Source organism: Ictidomys tridecemlineatus, chromosome 10 (assembly GCF_052094955.1).
Source record: "Ictidomys tridecemlineatus isolate mIctTri1 chromosome 10, mIctTri1.hap1, whole genome shotgun sequence".
Lineage (NCBI taxonomy): Eukaryota > Metazoa > Chordata > Mammalia > Rodentia > Sciuridae > Ictidomys > Ictidomys tridecemlineatus.
The window spans coordinates 40,390,099-40,409,683 of NC_135486.1; the positions used below are offsets into that span (position 1 = coordinate 40,390,099).

General features: G+C 35.1%; 1 protein-coding gene across 7 annotated transcripts in view; it reads left to right on the forward strand.

Annotated features, from left to right (window-relative positions):
• Rps6kc1 (ribosomal protein S6 kinase C1) overlaps positions 1-19,585 on the forward strand; it is a 205,860-nt gene that overhangs the window by 139,071 nt on the left and 47,204 nt on the right. Inside the window, exon 2 of one of the 7 annotated variants that reach the window (XM_040278429.2) lies at positions 16,123-16,136. The exons of the other annotated variants lie outside the window; for them this stretch is intronic. The gene's annotated coding sequence lies outside the window, so the exon portion shown is untranslated. The remainder of the gene's footprint in view (positions 1-16,122; positions 16,137-19,585) is intronic. 7 annotated transcript variants of the gene reach the window in all.

The following is a 19,585-nucleotide window of genomic DNA, read 5'->3' on the forward strand; positions in this document are numbered from 1 at the left end:
GAATTAGAAATTAAAAACCCAGTGCCCAGACTAAATGCTTACATATAAATCTAAGCAAATATGTACAGTATCTATATATGGAAATCTACAAAACACTTATGAAATGATCAAAGGAACAAATAAATTGAGATCCATGGTTATGGATAGGAAGACTCATTATTGTCAAGGTGTTAGCTCTTCCTGGCTTGATCTGTAGATTCACCACAATCTGATTGAAAATTTCAATTTTGTAGACATTAACAAACTGATTCTAACGTTTTTATGTACAGGCAAAAGACCTAGAATAGCTTACACAATGTTGAAGAAGAACAAAGTCAGTGGACTGGCACTTCCTGACTTCAAGACTTACTATAAAAGTACAGTAATCAAGACAGTGTGGTATTGGCTAAAGAATAGACAAGTAGATCAATGGAACAGAATAGAGAGCTCAGAAATAGACTTACATAAATATATTCTACAGATCTTTCACAAAGGAGCAAAGGCAAAGCAATGGAACAAAGATTATCTTTTCAACAAATGGTGCTGGAATAACTGGATATCCATGTGCAAAAATGTCCATGTGCAGTATAAGACCTCAACACAGGTCTTATATTGTTCACTATAACCTAAAATGGATCATATAACTAAATTAAAATGCAAAACTACAAAATTCCTATAATATGACAAGGGAGAAAATCTAGATGACCTTGAGTATTGCAGTTACTTTTTAGATACAACATCAAGTCCATTAAAGAAATAATTGGGGCTGGGACCGTGGCTCAGTAGTAGAGTGCTCACCTGCCATGCATGAGGCACTGGGTTTGATCCTCAGCACCACATAAAAATAAAATAAAGGTATTGTATCCACCTACAATTAAAATAAAAGAAAAAACATTAAAAAATAATTGGTAAGCTAGGCTTCATTAACATTAAATATTCATGCCTGTCAAATACACTAACAAGGAAATGAGAAGATAAACATAATAGACTGGGAGAAAACATTTTAAAAAAATCTGATAAAGGACTGTTATCCAAAATACACAAAAAGCTCTTAAAACTCAATGATAACAAAATGGACAAACTGATAGAAATGGACAAAAATTCTGAACCTATAGGTTGCCATAATAGATATACAGATGGCAAATAAGCATATGAAAACATGCCCAATATTATAGCTCAGTAGGGATTGGACAGTTAAATAAAAAACAATGAGATAATGCTACATATCTCTTAGACCCAAAATACTGACAATGCCAAATGCTAACAAGAATGTGGAGCAACAGGAACTCTTTTCATTACCAGCATGCTCTTCCCATGTGACCCAGTAGTCACTCCTTTATATATATCCAAATGAACTTAAGTCCACACAAAAACCTGCACACAAGTGTTATTACAGCCCTATTCATTATTTTGCCAAAACTTGAAGTAGCCAAGATGTTCCTAATTAGGTAAATGGGTAAATAAACTGTAGTACAACTAGAGAATGGACTATAATTTGGTAGTAAAAGGAAATGAATTATCAAGCTCTGAGACATGGTGGAGCCTTAAATGTATATTGCTCAGTGCAAGATGACAATCTGAAAAGGCTGTGTACAATATAATTTTGACTTCATGACTTTCAGCAAATGATAAACTATGGGGATAATAAAAAAAAGACAGTGATTACTAGATGTTGGGTGAGAGGGAGGGATGAAGGGTAGAATACAAGGGTTTTTTAGAGCAATGTAACTATTCTGTATGATACTATAATGGATAAATGTCATTACACATTTGTCTCAATCTATAAAATGTACAAGATTGAATTGATGGAGCTATTGATGCAGGTGAAAATGATGTGCCAATGTAGGTTTGTCTGTTGCAACAAATGTACCTTTCTGTACAGGATGTTCTTGGGAGTAGAGGTTATATATATTTGAGGTTCGAAGGTGTGTATGAAAACTTTGTCCTTCTTGGTTAGTTTTGGTGTGAGTCTAAAACTGTTCTAAAAATAAAGCATACTTAAAATGAAAAAAGTCAATGTAGTAACTACCATGTTTGGTGAAAATATATTGTTGCCTTCATCTAAAACTGTAATACCCTAGTTGAGGTCAAAATTTAAAAAATACAGGTGAAACTTGTGAGCCAAGTGGCCCAGGCAGCTGGCTAGCTAGCTATTGCACATGTGGAACTGACCACAATAACTTTCTAGGTAGTTTTTGGTTTGCTTCGTGTCTGTCTCGGGATACATACTCTATACTGTGCAGTATTCTGAGCTCTCTACATTCGTTATTTAATACTCTCAAACTTTTTACAGATAAAGAACCTGAACTCAGAGATGTTAAGTATTTTACCTAGAGTCACAAGGGCACTATTAAGTTATAGAGCACAGAGTAGAATCCAGATTTGTCCCTGCCCCAAACCATAGCTCTTCATCATTATCAGAACTGAATTTTTGTGATTATTACATTTGTGTTCTTCATCAATTTTTTTCATTTCAGTATCATTATTGATTAAGCATCCTTCAAAAATAAAATCAGGTGGTACACACCTGCAATCCCAGATACTCTAGAAACTGAGACAGAAAGATCACAAATTTGAGGTCAGCCTGGGCAACTTTGTGAGACTCTGTCTCAGAATAAAATAAAAAGGGATTGGGATGTAGCTCAATGGTAGAATACTTACCTGGCATGCACAAGCCCCTGGGATTAATCATTAATATATAAATAAATAAACAAACAAATAAATAATCTTTGTGCCCTTATTTATTAACATAAATTAAATATGAATAATAACATTTGTAATGATACAGTAGTAAAGACCCCCACAGTGGCTAATTTGGTTTAGCTGTAATTGATTGAATGGCTAAGCTCTCATTTGATCCTTACTAATCACTGTTCATTACTATTTTTATAAACACCTTGATGCTTTCAAACTGTACCATTTTAAATATAAAATATTAAAATTATGATTATATTTATTGATTAAAAATTAGAAATTTAAATACACACAATTACCATTTTAATATATGAACCTCTGAAATTCTGTGTCATCTAGTTGAAAAATACTGTTCTAAATTATTCTGTTTAGTCATTCAAACTACTCTACATATACTGTAATTTGCTTAATTAGTTCCCTATTGTTTGATTCTTAGATTGTTTTTCTATGTTTCTCTGCCTGTGATTAATATTCCTAGAGATAAATCTGCTATGATGATTTATTGTGAATACTTACCCAGAGTTGGAAATTATGGGTCAAATAGTACATATATGTGTTGTAACCTCTCCAGAAATATTGTAGTGGTTCATTCTTCTAGTAGTAGTGTATGAAAGGATATTTTCTCGCATCCTTTCCAATACTATCCATCATTTACTAAGTGAAAATTTGGCTTTCACTATTAATATGGATTTTTAACTGCTAATGAGAATATAAGTTTTCAAATGTTTATTAGCCATGCTTTTAAAAATTTTTATAATTTGTTTTTTTAAATTATACATGACAGTAGAATGCATTTTGACATGTCATACATACATGGAGTATAACTTCCCATTCTTGTGGTTGTACGTGATGTGGAGTTGCAATGGTTGTGTATTGATATGTGAGCATAGGAAATTTATTCATTCTACTGTCTTTCTCATTCCCATTCCCCCTCCTTTCCCAGCTATTTTTTTTTCTTTCTTTTTTTGTTCCTCTTCTTTGTTCTAGTTGTACCGGTAGTTCTATAGAACATACCTGTTAAACTGTTTTTATTGCCCCTCTCCCATGGTAAACTTCTAAGTTTCCATAGGGCAGAGACCATAAATGGTATGTTCATTGCTTCCTCCTCCCATATGTCTAGTACTGTGTCTGCATATCACAGGCATTCAGTAAATATATTGAATCAGTTTGTTGAATTCTAATATCTGATTGGGGACTTAGATGTCTCCACATCAGTTTCTTTTTATGTGTGATGTTCAATTTTTTTCTGTTATCTTTTCATTATTTCTCCTTGTGATTTGCTTTTAGTTCTGTTTGATTAGCTCTTTTTAATAACCAGAAAGAGAATGTTTTATATCCTTTGTGTTTTCGCAGCACATCAAAGTTTTGTTTTCCCTGTTAGTATTTCTAGGGAATCCCACTTTAGCATTGTTAAAGTATGTAAGAATAGATTGCACAAATACTGCTGAATTGTTTCTTCTGAATTTAAATCTTCAAATGTTATAAAGAAAACAGCTTTTCAGCCTTTGCTACTTAACAAATTTTAATTTTTAAAAATAATATTCTGTATGACTCTAGTTATTTTTTTAGTATACTGGCATTTGGCACAAAAATATGTGTTTTTCATAGTGTCCAGAATATTTTGGTCAGTGTAAGCCTTTTACCAACCCGAGATTGCTTGTGGTATGAGTTACAGTATCAAATACATAATTTTGGATCCATTCCCTATGCAGAATTGTGTTGTATGCCTTGCTTCATCCATTAAGTTTATGTGTCTCTGAGGACAACACAAAGTAAGTTGGTATCAGGATGTACTTTCTACTTTTTAGTACATTCTGCACTGATTCATTAGTACACATCCACAATAAGACACTTGAGAGTGTTTTAGTCAGCTTTTGCATCACTGTGATCAAAATCCCTGAAAAGAACAACTTTAGGGGAGGAGAAGTTTATTTTGGCTCATGGTATCAGAGGTCTTGGTTCATAGATGACTGACTCCATTGCTCTAGGCCCAAGGTGAGACAGCACATCATGGTGGAGGAAGGGACATGGGAGGGAGGATGTGGCAGAGGGGTACTGCTCTCCTCATGACAATAGAGAAGCAAGGGGGAGCCAGGAAGGGGCCACAGGGAAGATGTACCCTTCCAGGATACAGACCCAGTGACCTGTCTCTCCAGCTATGCCCCACCTGTCCATAGTTACCACCCAGTCAGACCATTCAAAGTAGGATGGACTGATTAGGTTACAACTCTCATTTTACCTCTGAATATTCCTTCATTGACACAGGAGCTTTTGGGGGATACCTCATATCCAGTACATAACAGGCAGCTAATTGGATAGATAGAAATCCTTTTTTTTTTTTTTTTTTTTTTTGGTACTAGGGATTTAACCCAGGAGTGCTTTACTGCTGAGCTACATTTGCATCCCTTTTTAGGTTTTTTGTTTGTTTGTTTTGTCTTGAGACAGGATCTCACTAAGTTGCTCAGGACCTTGCCATGTAACTGAGACTATCCTTGAAATTGTGATCCTCCTGTCTCAGCCTTCCAAGCCACTGGGATTACAGATGTATGCCACTGCACCTGGGTAGAAGTTCTATTTATAAATTCCCATGGAGCATCAGACATTGTGAATGTGGGGAAAGTAATAGGGCAGATGCACGAAGAAGCTTGAAATGCTATGGTAGGATGAGGGGAGAGAATCGTTTTGATCAAAGCTTTAAGAATGACCTTAAGCGATAGATAGTTTCTCATAGTGCCAGTTAGTGCAGATAATGTTAGTAATAATAAACTAATTCATAAATACTATTGAAAGGAATGTAGCTTATTTGTAGGTTTTATATATAGATCAAAGTAATCTTTGAGTATAATTAAGAAAAATTAAAAATAAGATAATTATATTATCTTCTCTAACATATTTTTAGGCCCAGGGCTATAAAGGAAATTTTATACTCGGATAACCAAAGTAATTGTGAATAAAGAAACTAGTTTCCTTTTACTTACTATGACTTGGATTATGTAATCTCCAGGTTAGAAAAGATTTTAAGGTCATCTGACCCAGGATATTACAGATCCTGTGGTCCATTCACAGTGCATCATTAGATGGCTTTTCTTCCAGGTATGGTGGTGCATGCTGGTAATTCCAGCTACTTAGGATGCTGAGGCAGGAGGAGCCAGGAAGGGGCCACAGGGAAGATGTACCCTTCCAGGATACAGACCCAGTGACCTGTCTCTCCAGTTGAGGTCAACTTCAGCAACTTTGTGAGAGCCTGCTTCAAAATAAAAATTATTATTTTTAATTTTGAAGATGAAGGTCAGTGGAGGGCAGTAGTAACGGCGTACAGAAGTAGAGTGTCCCTTGATTCGATCCCTAATACCTTAAAACAACAACAACATCATTTTAATGCTGCCATGTGGAAGGCATTGTGTTAGGTTCTGGGAATATTATACTATGTAAGATGTGGTTTTTCTCTTTGGTCTATTTGGAAAGATACAGGTAGTGCATACATAAGTTCTAAAGCAGCATGAAAGAGTTTATAAAGAGGCATAAATGAAGGCAGAGCTACTTAATGTTGCCATTGTTCCATTTTACACAGTTGAAACTCTTTTGAAGCCCTTTTTTTCTCTTGAGTCAAATACTGCTTCCTTCTTCTACATACTGCCCTTCTCCAATGGCCGACTATCTTTCAGTTATTTTAAGATCTATGTCTTTTTTTTTTTTTAGGGGTGCTTAACCACTGGACCACCTTTCCAGTCTTTTTTGTTTTTATTTTGAGACAGGGTCTTGATCAGTTGCTTAGGGCCTCACTAAGTTGCTAAGGCTGACTTTGAACTTGTGATCCTGCCCTCCGAGCTGCTGGGTTGATGTCTTTCTGGTTAGTATTGTTTTTATGTTTATTTAAGATTTTTTTTTTAATCTTGTGTAAAATTGGCCTAAGTTTCCATCTGTTAAAATATCTTTGGATTTTCCTTTTGTATTTTTCCCTGGAGGTTAATAAATTATCTAAGTTTCTCCTTGTTTACTTTATTTTTCTATCTACTTATTATTTCCAAACCCTATTTATACCCATACCCTCTGGTAGAGTTTCAAAAATCTCTGAAATACAAACACAGCAGATAATCCATCGGATCCATCCTTTCCTCAGAGCCTCTTCTGGCTATCTCCTTCATTGTTCTGTTCAGTTGTCCAGATGGCTATGCTTTCTTGGTTGACTTCCTACAGAGAGGTTTCAATTCTTGTTGTTTTGGGAATTCTCATCACCAGTCTTCTAGGTTGCTTTCTACTCCTGATTTTTTAAAAAATATATATATTTTTAGATGTTGGTGGACCTTTATTTTATTCATTTGTTTAAATGCAGTGCTGAGAATCGAACCCAGTGTCTCACACATTCTAGGCTAGTGTTCTACCACTGAGCCAAATCCACCCCTTCCTGATTTTTGTTAAGGGATTTTTTTCCCCCCTCTTCTTTTTTTCTCTAGAGGTTTATAGGATTTCTTTCTCTCTAGTGTTCTAAAATTTTCACTATGTTCTAAAATTTCAATATGTTGGTGTGTGACTCTCTTTCATTTGTTGAGTTGGGCATTATGGACCTTCTTCAGTTTGAGTAACAATCCACATATTTTGTTAGGGCACATAATACATGTGACTCTCTATATGTCTTATCTTTTGGACCAATTGGTTTTCTTAGAAAAGAAACTTCCAACCTCCTGCCCCGGAAGTTAGTATGAAATCAGCAGCATTCTGGGAGTGGAGTGGTGGAAGGAGTACTGATATTCTCTCCACTTGGCGAGACGTTTTCACATATACCTATTTTCAGCACCTCTCTCCAGTCCTACCTTTGCTGTTTGAAGTACCTATCTCAGTCCACATATTCAGAGGATGGACTTTTAGTCATTTGCCATGGTGAGAAAGGGCAGCTGCCTGGCTGTGCGTGGTATGTAGTGCATAGACTCCTTTTGTATCTATCTGTTTTCAGGAGATACCTTTTACATCTTTTTTTTCTGGGATTCTACAGCAAGAATTGGCTTGCTTTTTGTTGTTGTTTTTTTCTCTCTATGGACACTTAGCATTTATTTTTTGTCTTCTAAAATGTCCAGATTTTTTCATCTTTACTCCTCTGATTTTTTTGTAATCATTATTTCATATCTTTAAAAATTCCTTTATTGTTAGTTAATAGAATTTTGAGAGAGACTAGTGATTTATACTTAAGAGAATATTAAAGTTAACACATTATATATAGCTCTCCCAGCTTCCTGACAGTCATAGTTTTGATCAACATGTCTTTTTGACCTTTTATAAATCGTTAATAAACTTGTTTATTGAACATAATATGATCGAGTCCTGTTGGTGACATATAACTGAAATTATTATTTTAGATTGACCTAGTACCCTTTAGGTACCAATAGGTATATTTAACCCATTTTTATTCCATGCTTCAAATTAAAACTCAGGCATCCAAAATCATTTGCAAGTTTAAAATTTATAGCTGTTTTCTTAATCCCTTTTAAAAAATGTACCATTGTTTTTCTCTAATGTGATCTTCCTCTAGTTTATTGTTCACATTGCTGTGACAGTCATTTATAAAAGTGATGCTTTAGAAAAATGAACTTCTGAAACTAATTGTGTATGGTGGCACATGCCCGTAATCCCAGCTACCTGGGAGGCTGAAGCAGGAGGATTGCAAATTCAAGGCCAGCTTTGGCAATTTAGTGAGGCCCTAAGCAACTTAGCAAGATCTTATCTCAAAAATAAAAGTAAATTAAGAAAATAAAAAGGGCTGGGAATGTACCCCAATGGTAAAGTATCCCTGGGTTTAATCCCCAGTATAAATAAATAAATCTAATAACTCTCTTGCTTAAAATTTAATGCCTTTACATAGATTTTAGGATCAGCTTCAAACTTCCTAGCTAAACCTACAAAAACAATTCTGATCTAGCCCCTCCTTTCTCTATTGATTTTCTGCTGGGTTCTTCCCCTTCTGGATGAACCAAGACCACCCCCACATACTCTTTTGCCTATCACATTTTGAATGCAGAGGCATACAAATGAACCCAAACTGTAGATACAGAAATGCATTGAACATGTAGGTATGCAAAGGCATCATGTTTTACTTCTCTTCCTGGAGTGCCTTCTTTTCCTTTCCTTCCTCACTTATTGTTGTCTTCTCTTATAAACCGCCCTTGTTTTCCTCTACTATCCATCTAAATATTTTTGGCTTGTGTTCTTTTAGTGCCTTGAACTTATCTCTCATAGCATTGATTCATATTGTACAGTAGTTTTTGATCTTATTTATGTGGCTTTTCCAGTGAGCCTTCAAATTGCTCAAATGACTAAGCATGCTTTTTGAGTAATTGTGAAGGGAACAGGAAGAGACAATATATGTGTTTGGAAATTTCAAACAATCTGTGAGTCTGTACTATACCTGCAGCATCAGAGCAAGAGAGTATTATGAACTGAAAACTGTCAAAACTTCCCTCTTGCTCCCATGTTCACCATCTCTCATAGAGCACACCTGTAGATTGTTGGCAGGTACTTTGTTGCAGTCACTGAAATTGTCGATTTGAGAATAAATGTTATGCCTTTGTGTTTCATACGAGCTTTGAAATATTTGGGAATTTTTCAGAACATGAACACATTGTGTTCGTATACTAAATAAAATCTCTAGGTCACATTAAAATACTGTTAAATTTTAATCAATACCAGAAGTTAGGCTCCATCTGCTACAAAAGCACAAACTCATTAAAAACATTTTTAAAATAATAGTGTTTATTTTCCTTGTCCTCGAGACATTTTCTTTTTACTTGGGATCAGGCTACTTTTGACATTGGCAGCTTAGTTGGATGTGTATTGATTGATTTGAGCATATTGTTCCCATTGCCATAATCATTATGAGTGGTGAGTCTCTATTACCTGGCTATATCTTGCACCAGTTCTGAACACTATATAAAAGAGAACTAGGTGGATATATATATATTTGCTGCTTTTTAGGGACTCATTTCAGTTTTCAGGCACTATAACCTGATTCAAGCATATTTATAGAGCACCTTTAGGACAAGAATGAGAATATTAAACCTGGCTATGAATGGACAGTGAAATAGTTTATAGCAGCCTTAGAATATTAGTTTTTTCTAGCAAATGAAAACAGAGATCTAAAGCTAAATACATTAGACTGTGAATACATTAGACTGTACTTTTAATTGAATTAATTTTCATCTAAATTTAACAGTGTCAAGTCATCTCCAGTGAACTTCAGAATTCAAACTAGAGAAATCAAATAAATGAATTCATTATGAAATTGAATGGCATGAGCTGAACTTGGGCCTATAAATCCAGAACTTTAGAGTTTTAACCTGTCTTTAGCATAATCTCTTCATGGCCTTGGGCAAGTTCTTCATAAAAACAGAAAACAGACAATCAAAATGAGAATTACAAAGGTGTAGAGATCTAGCTTTTAAAGCGTTTGGATATGAGAAGAGCCTCCTAAGTGGCTGTTTTTCCTAGCTCTTTAGTAATTCAGTTTTAAACCCAATATTTCTGTCTTTTATATTCTGGCTTTTGCTATATTTATATCCAGACTCCTTACAAAGACACACCACGTCCTTTGGAAGCAGGTTTTGTGAAGTAATAGATGTATAGGACTAGGATTTGAAAAATTACACAAAGTAAAACTCTTTTTCATATATAAAAGACATTTCTGTGATAGATTTATTGTTCACTAAATCATTAACCTCACACCCTAGTAAGAGACATCATTGAGGAATGGCTAACATTCATTGACATTTGTCTCATAAGAATGTAAGATATTTTAAATTCGTGTTTGTTGAAATAATAACATTGGATTATTTATTGAAGAATATTTTGCATTGTTTTAGGGCAGGACTAGATTTAGTTATTTGTTCCATAATCCAGTGGTTTGACCAATTACTTAAAACCACTGGATTATGGAACAAATAACAAAAAACTGAAGTAGATCAGTTTTTTCTTTCTCATAGAGTTTTATTTAGAACAGTTTTAGGTGTACAGAAAACTTAAGAGGAAGATATAGCAATTCTCCATATTTCCACAGTGCTCATACATGCATTGCTTTCCCCCTTATCAAAATTCCTCATCAGAGTGATACATTTGTTACAGTTGATAAATCTATATTGATATTTGGCATATCATTATCACCCAAAGTCCTGTTAAATTAAGTTTAACCTGAGAATGCTTCTGAACTTATGTGAGGAACTGCAACTAATGGAAAAACAAATTTAGGAGTATATTGTGTCAGTCAGCTTTTTTCCACTGTGACAGAATACCTGAGATAATCAACTTAAAATAAGGAAAGGTTTATTTGTAGCTCATGGTTTCAGAGCTTTCAATCCATGGTCATTTGACCCAGTTGCCTCTGGCCTGTGGCAGCATAATACATTGTGGCCAAAGTGTGTATGGCAGCCAGGAAACAAAAAGAGACAGTGTTAACTGGAGGTTGACTGTGGAGTGATCTTTAGTCCTTGGGTGTAATGCCCTGATTATTAGGGTAATTACCCCAGTGCAGAAACAGGAGTGTAGCAAGGCAGGGATGGTAATTAGAGCAGGTTTATTCTAGGGGAAAGGCAAGAGAAAGTGAGGTATACCCAGGGAGAGGGGTGGACAGATTGGCCAGGACTAAAATGATTAGGCTTAGGCTTTTATTAGGATAAGGTGTGAGAATTTACAGTAGCATGAGACCCTGGTGTGGCAGGTCACTACACCTCTTCAGGCCCAGGGTTTATGCTGCTGCACAATCTACCCATTTGGGGGGAAGTTCCACGCCTGCCCTGTGTGAATACTGGGTTACTTTGCTCTTTCTGGCCTACTGCCACTAGCAGACGGTCAGCTGACCCCTGGAGCAGCTTGTGAGCACATGTGTGACCTTGGGAACATGTGTGCCTTTGTAACTCTACACAGTGGATTGGCTCCCTTTGGTGGAGTGTGGGGGAGGGAGACTAGTGGTGCCTTTGAGTGGCTCTCAGTAGTAGTCTTCCTACATTCCTGAGATGAATTTCTTCCATAGGCTCACCTATGCAAGGAGAGATGGGAATTTATGGCCTTATGGCATCAAATGGAGAGTATTGTGGCCTTTTACAGAAGTCTTCCTCTCTCTTGTCCCCTTCTGTATCTGCTGATCTCTAGCTAACCACCTACTCTACCATAAGGGTGTAAGGTCCCAGTATCCTCTTCAAGGGCACTCTCCCAATGACCTAACTTCCTTCCAGTAGGCCCCGCCTACTAAAAGTTTTACCAAGAAGCACCATGAGCTGGAGAATAGGTCTTCAACACATGGGCCTTTGGGGAACAGTCAAGATCCAAACTATAACATCTGTTTTTATAACAAACACCTGAGTCTCAGCTAGTCACACAGCAGTCACAGGTGGCTAACTGATCATACCATATTCAAATAAGACAAATGCTGAGTTGTTTCTGTACCTTACTTCCTTTTTCTGGCATACGTGTTGCCTAACAATGTTTCTGGGTGGAATTCTCTGAACCTCTCTGGTTCTGAGGGCTAACTAATTGGTGAAGCATTCCTTCTGCAGTTAAATTATGGTAAATTTAATTTGTCTAAAATTTTGACAGTCCTTAGTTTATGTTAGGGTTCATTCTTGGTGTTGTCCAAATTCTTTATATTTGGATAAGTGTATAATGAATTGTGTTCACCAATACATTATCATTCAGAGTATTTTCACTATCCTAAAAATCTCTGTACTCTGCCAATTTAATCCCTCTGCTCCTCCTCCTGCAATATCTGGTAACTGCTGATCTTTATATTCTCTCAACCATAGTTTTGCTTTCTTCAGAATGTCATATAGTAATCTTACAGATAAACTTTTCAGATTGGCTTTCTTCACTTACTAATAGTATTTAAGATTTCTCTATGTCTTTTCATATCTTGATAGCCTATTTCTTTCTAGTGCTTCATGGTATCCTATTGTTTAAATGTACCACAGTTAATTAATCTTTTCATCTACTAAAAGTCATCTTGGTTGCTTCCAGGTTTGGGTGTTGATAATAAAGCTGCTGTAGAATTTGTAGAATGTGTAGAATTTTGTGTGGACTTGTTTTCAGTTCCTTTGAGTAGACACCAGGAAACATAATTGCTGGATCATATATGATGAGAGTGTGTTTAGTTTTGTGATAAACCACCAAACTGTCTCCCACTAGCAATGAATGAGAGTTCCTGTAGCTCTATATGCTCATTAACATTTGCTGTTGTCTATGTTCTGCACTTTAGCCATTCTGATCAATGTGTAGTGGTATCTCATTGTTTTAATTATAACTTCCCTGGTGACATAATGTTGAACATCTTTTCATGCACTTATTTGCCACCTGTTTATCTTCTTTGGTGAGGTATCTATTAGTCTTTGGCACAATTTAAAAAGGAAATTTAAAAAATTGTTTCTCCTCTTCTTCTTCCTCTCCCCATCCCCCACTTTTTTTTTAAGTTTTGGAGATTGAACCTCATGTGCACTAGACAAGTATTCTATCCTGAGCCATATTCCCAGTCCTAAAGAAAAATAAAAATTGACATATAATAATTTAAAATATTTATAGGTTACAATGTGATATTTAAATATAAGTATACAATGTCTGATCTGATCAGGGTAATTATTGTAACCGTTATCTTTAACATTGATCATTACTTTGTTTGATAATATTCAAAATACTCCCTACTGGCTATTTTGAAATATATAATAATTTATTGAAAATGGTATTGACCCTATTGTGCTGTAGAAATTTGGGAAACTTTTCCACCTGTATGATGTGAGTTGCAAGTGTATCTACTCTTGTTGTAGTCTCCTATATAAAGGTCCCCTTAACCTTTATGGAATATTCTACCTTTCCTCTTTTCAAAATTTTTTTAAATTTTATAATATGTTTTATCTCATACAACTTTTTGTTTAAAAATGTTTTGCATACCATAATTTTGCCACCCCAGCTTTCTTTTGCTGACTTTTGTATGTAACATTCTTATGTCCTTTTGCTTTTAGTCTACTTGTGTCCATAGATTTAGAGTTGCCTGTAGATTATATAGAGTTGTTATTTTGTTAGATTTATTTCTGTTAATCAAGCTTTTTGTTTTGATTGGTGTTTTGTAATAATGCATTTATAATCAAATAAATTTCTACAAGTCCATTTTAACTGATGGGCAGGTTGTGGTTTTGATGTTGTATCCAAAAAGTCATTACCATGTGCGAGGTCCTCTAGGTTTTCTCCATCTGCCATCTTCTAGGAATTCAATAGTTTCATGTTTTACATTTAGATCTATCATCTATTTTGGGTTAAATTTGTTAAGGATGTAAGGTTTGAGTATAGATTCACCTTTTTACATGTAGAATTTTGGTTGTTCCAGCATTTGTTGAAGACTGCCATTAATCCATCATTTTGCCTTTGCTTCTTTGTCACAGATCAGTTGGGTGTATTTATATGGGTCTCTTCATCTTGTTGTATTAATCTATTCCATCTGTTTATCTGTTCTTTGAGTGCATGTGTGTATATGTGTATGTGATGCTGGAATGAAACCAGAGCCTTGTGTATGTTAGGCAAGTGCTTAACTACTGAGCTGTGTCCCCACAGCCCCCCAAATTGTTTATTTTCTAGCCAATATCACAATGTCTTGCTTATTATAATTTTGTAGTAGGTCATGGAGTTGGGTAATGTTAGTGCTCCATTTTATTCTTCTTCTTTAAATTGTGTTGGCTACTCTGTCCCTTTGAATCTCTGTATAAACTTTTGAATCAGTTTGTTGATATTTATAGCAAAAGCATTTAAAAATTTCTATCTTTTCTAATCCTAATATTAGTCTGTCAAAGAAGAGCTTTGCAAACCATATTTTATTGCTCTTCAAAGGATTGAAACAATGTAGGAATGATTAGCCTTTGAATTTTGAGTGCACTATATTTATGAATCTGTTTTAGCAGTACCAAAATGTTTGTTTTTCTTTTTCTAATATTATGACTCCTAATATATTTGTAACATTTCTTGGAAGATAAGTTATTCAGGTAGCATTTGTTATATTTTTAGCCATTATAACAATGCCAGACTGTGATCCTTAAAAAAAAATCATCATGATTATTATTCAAGTTACTAAGTATTCACAGGTATAAGTTGAGTTCACATGGAGCATCACACATAATACAATATTATGTTAGATTATAGAAACTATACATAGTTGCATTCAGCAGGTTATGGTTGTATTAAGTTTAAGTACAGGGTAAGACAAATGGCTTTATTATGACAGTTCTGATAGCACATGAATGTTTTAATAATGCTGTAGATTTAAACTATAACTAATTCCCTCGATTAAGATTAGAATGAACACAAACCAAATGTGTCTGTTGCCATTTTAAAACCAGGAATTAAAAGTTGTTTTTTGTATAATTTTCCAAAAAAAAGATTTTATATATTGATTTTCTTCATATTTTAAAAGATTAAGTACAAGAAAATTAGTGAATTTCTTTTATGTTGAATTTATTTCAGTATTGTTATCACTGAATTAATCTAGGTTTCTGAGATTCTCTGTTTTTATAAGCCACCATAGTATTTTGTTTTCAAATAGGTATTGTGTTAAAAATGTCACCATAAATAGATGACATTTTTTGAGTAGCCAGGCATCAGGTTTTTTAATTGTTATTTTGTGGGTTTTGTTAAACTTGTCTCAAAGTGTATTTTCCTTGGGTAATGTTTGAATTGTTGGGCAGGGGGGTCTAATAGTAGCAAGAAAAACAAGCATTTCAAAACAAAGTGCCCTATTTTTGTGACTGCATAAACAATGTATGCCTTTATTATTACTTATAGACTGAATAAACACCTTAAAATTTTATATTTCATTTTATTCAGCTTTTGCTTATTTAAAAAAATTATATACTTTTAAATATAGTTTCTTTTTTGTAAAGAAAAATCATCACATAATGACTTAAGTATGTCCCATTATATAGTAGTATTTCTCTTGTGTTTTTGTTCAACTTGGAGTCCCCCATGACCTTGGGTGCTTTTTCTGTGGGGTGACTGATGGTTCCTGATGCTCTGCATTTTCTGGTAGCTTGCCTGTTGCCTGCCTCTGGGTTCATCATTCCCCTTATGCTGACTTAGGCAGTATTTTCTCAGTCTCTTATCTTGGGGCTTTGATGCATATGTTCTGAAGGTGGCCACAGTGACTTTGGGTAGCAGCAGATGGTAAACCTTCAGGCTGCCACCGGCTATACTGGTGGTAAGTTGGAAAGTTAACGTTTGATGAAGAATCAGTAGTGCATATGAAAGAGCTTTGACTGCTGAAATATCTTTTAATTAAAAAATTAGCATACTAAAACATTTGCAAATGTCTGGGCATTTAAAGAAAATTAAACTTAGTTGTTTTCTTATAGATAAAGTAGTTATTTACCAGCTTGGTTTTATGTTACTTGCTCTTCCTAACTTGGTTCTTTTTCCTCTGTCTCTACCCCTCTTTGGCAGTAGTTGAGACAGCTAAGGTAAGTAGATAAACTGCAATAGGGGATGTTTTTAGGAGTCACAGTTGTTTGGATAAACATTTAAAGTATACTTTAAATTGTGGTATTTGGGATTTTATTTACTAAAAGGAAATGTAGATTTTTGAGGATTACCTCCATACAGGTAAACGTGGTCTGTTGTCTTCTACATTTGGAGATATATCTGGATTAGATAGAAGCCTAAAGAACTCATCCTGCCTCAAAGAGATATTCCACTTTGTTCTAAATTAGTTAGTGAGTCTTGACTTTGCCATACACAATCCCTTTTTTGTAGTGTGATAATGTGCTGTGTTGGACGTTCTGGCACAAATAAAATGCTGGGAAGGCTCCAAAGGACCTTTTGTTGTTGTTGTTCCCCTTAAATCTTAGAGGTACACTTTATGCTTTTCACTACTGAAAATAGATACTTGGGAACAGTAGGTTGAACCATCCTTTAGAGTTATAAGTGTCCATGTCAGATTTTACCCTTCAAACTTTACTTCACACCAATGAAACTTTTGTGAAACCAAGAACAGATCGGTTTCATGGCATAACACAAGAGAAGTGTCTCTACACAGTCTGTTCATGCTGATGCTCTTGACACCACAACTTGTGATGGACGAAAGCTGTGGGTGCAGCATCTTTTGCTTTTAGAGTTATTGGACAGTGATACAGGGAACATCACTAGCGTTCTGACGCGAAAGACAGAAAGAACGTTAGAGCTCAGTGCGGGGAGAATTATTAGTATTAAGGTTTCTTCCTTGTTTTCTGGTAGTTGAATTTTTATAAGAGATGCCTTATGACAGTAAGGTGTAGAATTAACAATTAACAGTAGAGACACATTTTGACTATCGTAAGGATATCAAATGAGATGGATTTCTAGCAGAAAATAGGAATTTGATTATCATTGTGTGGTATTAGGGGATAGAAGCAAAGTTTTAGTGCTCTAGGTTTGTTGTTCAAAAGCATTCCTATAGAAGGACATCTTTACCAGCTATTCTATTGTTGCCACCTTGAGATTAGTTAAAAACTTATCTAATCCTAATTGAGTGTAGACCATTTTTAAAAGAGAGTACAGTAAATACAATCTTTTTCATCTGAATTTAAGTTGAGAAAAAACTGTTATTTGCAAAATTAGGCTTGTGAATTTTCTATGGCTTATTTATTGTGTCAATCCCATCTTTTGGGGGATGCTTATTTCTATGTGAATAAATAAGCAGTTAACTTTCACAGTGGAAGTTTCATTCATATTAACCCAACAAACATGAATTGTACTGTGATACTGTAGCTAAGGTACAGGCTGCATTTGTCCATTACTACCGTCCATGTAGGCTTAAATATTCTTTAAGACTTTATTACTTGTTTTGCAATCCTGTGAACTGCTACCAAAATAGAGACCAATGTTCATTCCCTCAAATTACCTAGGTAATCTTTCTTTTCAAAGAAATTGGAGATGAGAGTTATTTTCAGAGACTTCCAGACTTCCAATGTCAACAGTAAAATATCTAAAAAGATTCATAATCTTTTAGATATATAACACATAATCCCCACTGTAGGCAACCTTCCATATTTCTTCACCACAGTCTTTAAATAGTAGCGTATCTTTTTTCTTTTCTCCAAATATATTTTTCATTACATGCTTAAAAATTTGGTGCTTCTGGTGTAGTTTCTGTCCCTCTGTCTTGTCTTTGCAAAGGTGGTGTTTAGTTAAAAATGAGGCCTTCCTTATGGTAGAAATGAAAAAACTCAGACCTATAATCAATTGGAACTTTTCCTACTACATTTTGAGAGAAGAATGAACAACTTTCATTGTTCTGGTGGAATTGAAGAACAGATGAGGCTAGTTCTTAAGGGATAATTTGCTGCCCCCCCACCCCCACCCCGTTAGGAGCAGTCATTCCCTATGTTGGTATGGGTAAAGATGGAGTAATCTCTTCTGTGAGACCATATGCTAATACAGTGCTGATAAGTAAGTGTGAAAAATGAAAGGGAGAAATACATTAATTGTATTCTTTCAATAAGGTATGCTATCCAAGGTAATTATTTTATGACAGTTTTAGCTATAGTACTTGTTTTATCATGAAATAAAAGATGGTTTTAGGAGCCTTTTATTAGAAAGACAATTGTATCAAATTAGTACAAATTAGATTTTTGTCTTTATAAAGGTGAACAAACCCATGAGCAGTTTTTAAATTGATGTGTTCTAGTCCACAAATGAACAAATTCTGTTTGAGGGTTAAAGAAGCTATTATTTTGTCCTTTATGCTGACAGTTTCATTACAGATTGGCCTACTGTTGGCATTAAAAAAAATGTTTGGCTCCTTATGATCTTTGTGCATGCAACTATAATATTAATGCAGCGCCATAGCTCTGTTCATTAAGAAATGGCTCTAAATGAGGTTGAAGCGTGTAAATTTGGAAAGATACAGATGTTAAATGCAGTCGTTTCTCTCTGTATACAGCCATTTCTCTTTGTGTACAGCCGTATGGCTAATAATTTCTAAGTGGCTAAAGCTCTTGTTAGCAAGAGTGCTGGTGTGTTAAGAATGGCTCTATAAATAACTTTAAGAACTGAAGCTGAAGGTGCTTCTTTTAAAGACTATTGTTAACTAAACATTATTGCCAAACAGATGGAAAGCATTCACTAGCCTGATGTTTTTAGGTCTAATTATATTATCACCAGCCCTGTACGGCTCAGTTGAAGAGGTGTATCCAGAGGCCAATTTATAATCATTTAGCCAACACCTGTTTGGGAGAAATTGACAGTCAAAGGGCACATTTAAAAAAAATCACATATGTTCTTGTGTTTATTGTCTCAATGTGAACGTTGTCTAGTTGCAAACAAACTTGGTAGGAAAAGAAAGTAAATGTAAACAACATAGCACTTCCCAGCCATGCTTATCCATCTTAATTTGGCCTTTTTATCTGATGCGCTTCATGCTTCATGGCTAAGTGAGACCAGCAAAGGAATATCACTTCTGATTTATGCAGGTATATTCTGTTCATTCCATGAGGCGTATGGTAGGAAAAAGAAGCTGTTTTCTTTGATTGTGTGGCTTCCATACCTTTTACCTAGTAAGATGTTTTCTATTCATGTAGATGTGCCTTATTCAAACTTGACTGGCTTTCCCGTGAGTGACTTGAAAGGGCCACAACTTGATGTAAAAAGGAACACTAAATGTCTTCATAGACATAGCTGTTTATTGAGCCTTGTGTTGTAGAGAGGTTCACGGTGCCTCCATTTGCACTCATGGTATGTTCTTTTAATGTGCAGGTTTTATGGAAGCATTTCTATGCCTTGGTGGTTCAGATTTTTGGTGAATATAGCTCAAAGGGCAATTGAGGACAGAATAGGTCTGTTCTATCTGAAAACAATCAAAGTCTAAACCTTTGTTTGAACTGATGTCCCCACCAACACTTTTATTTTAGTGTTTTTCCTTCTTCTGACTTAC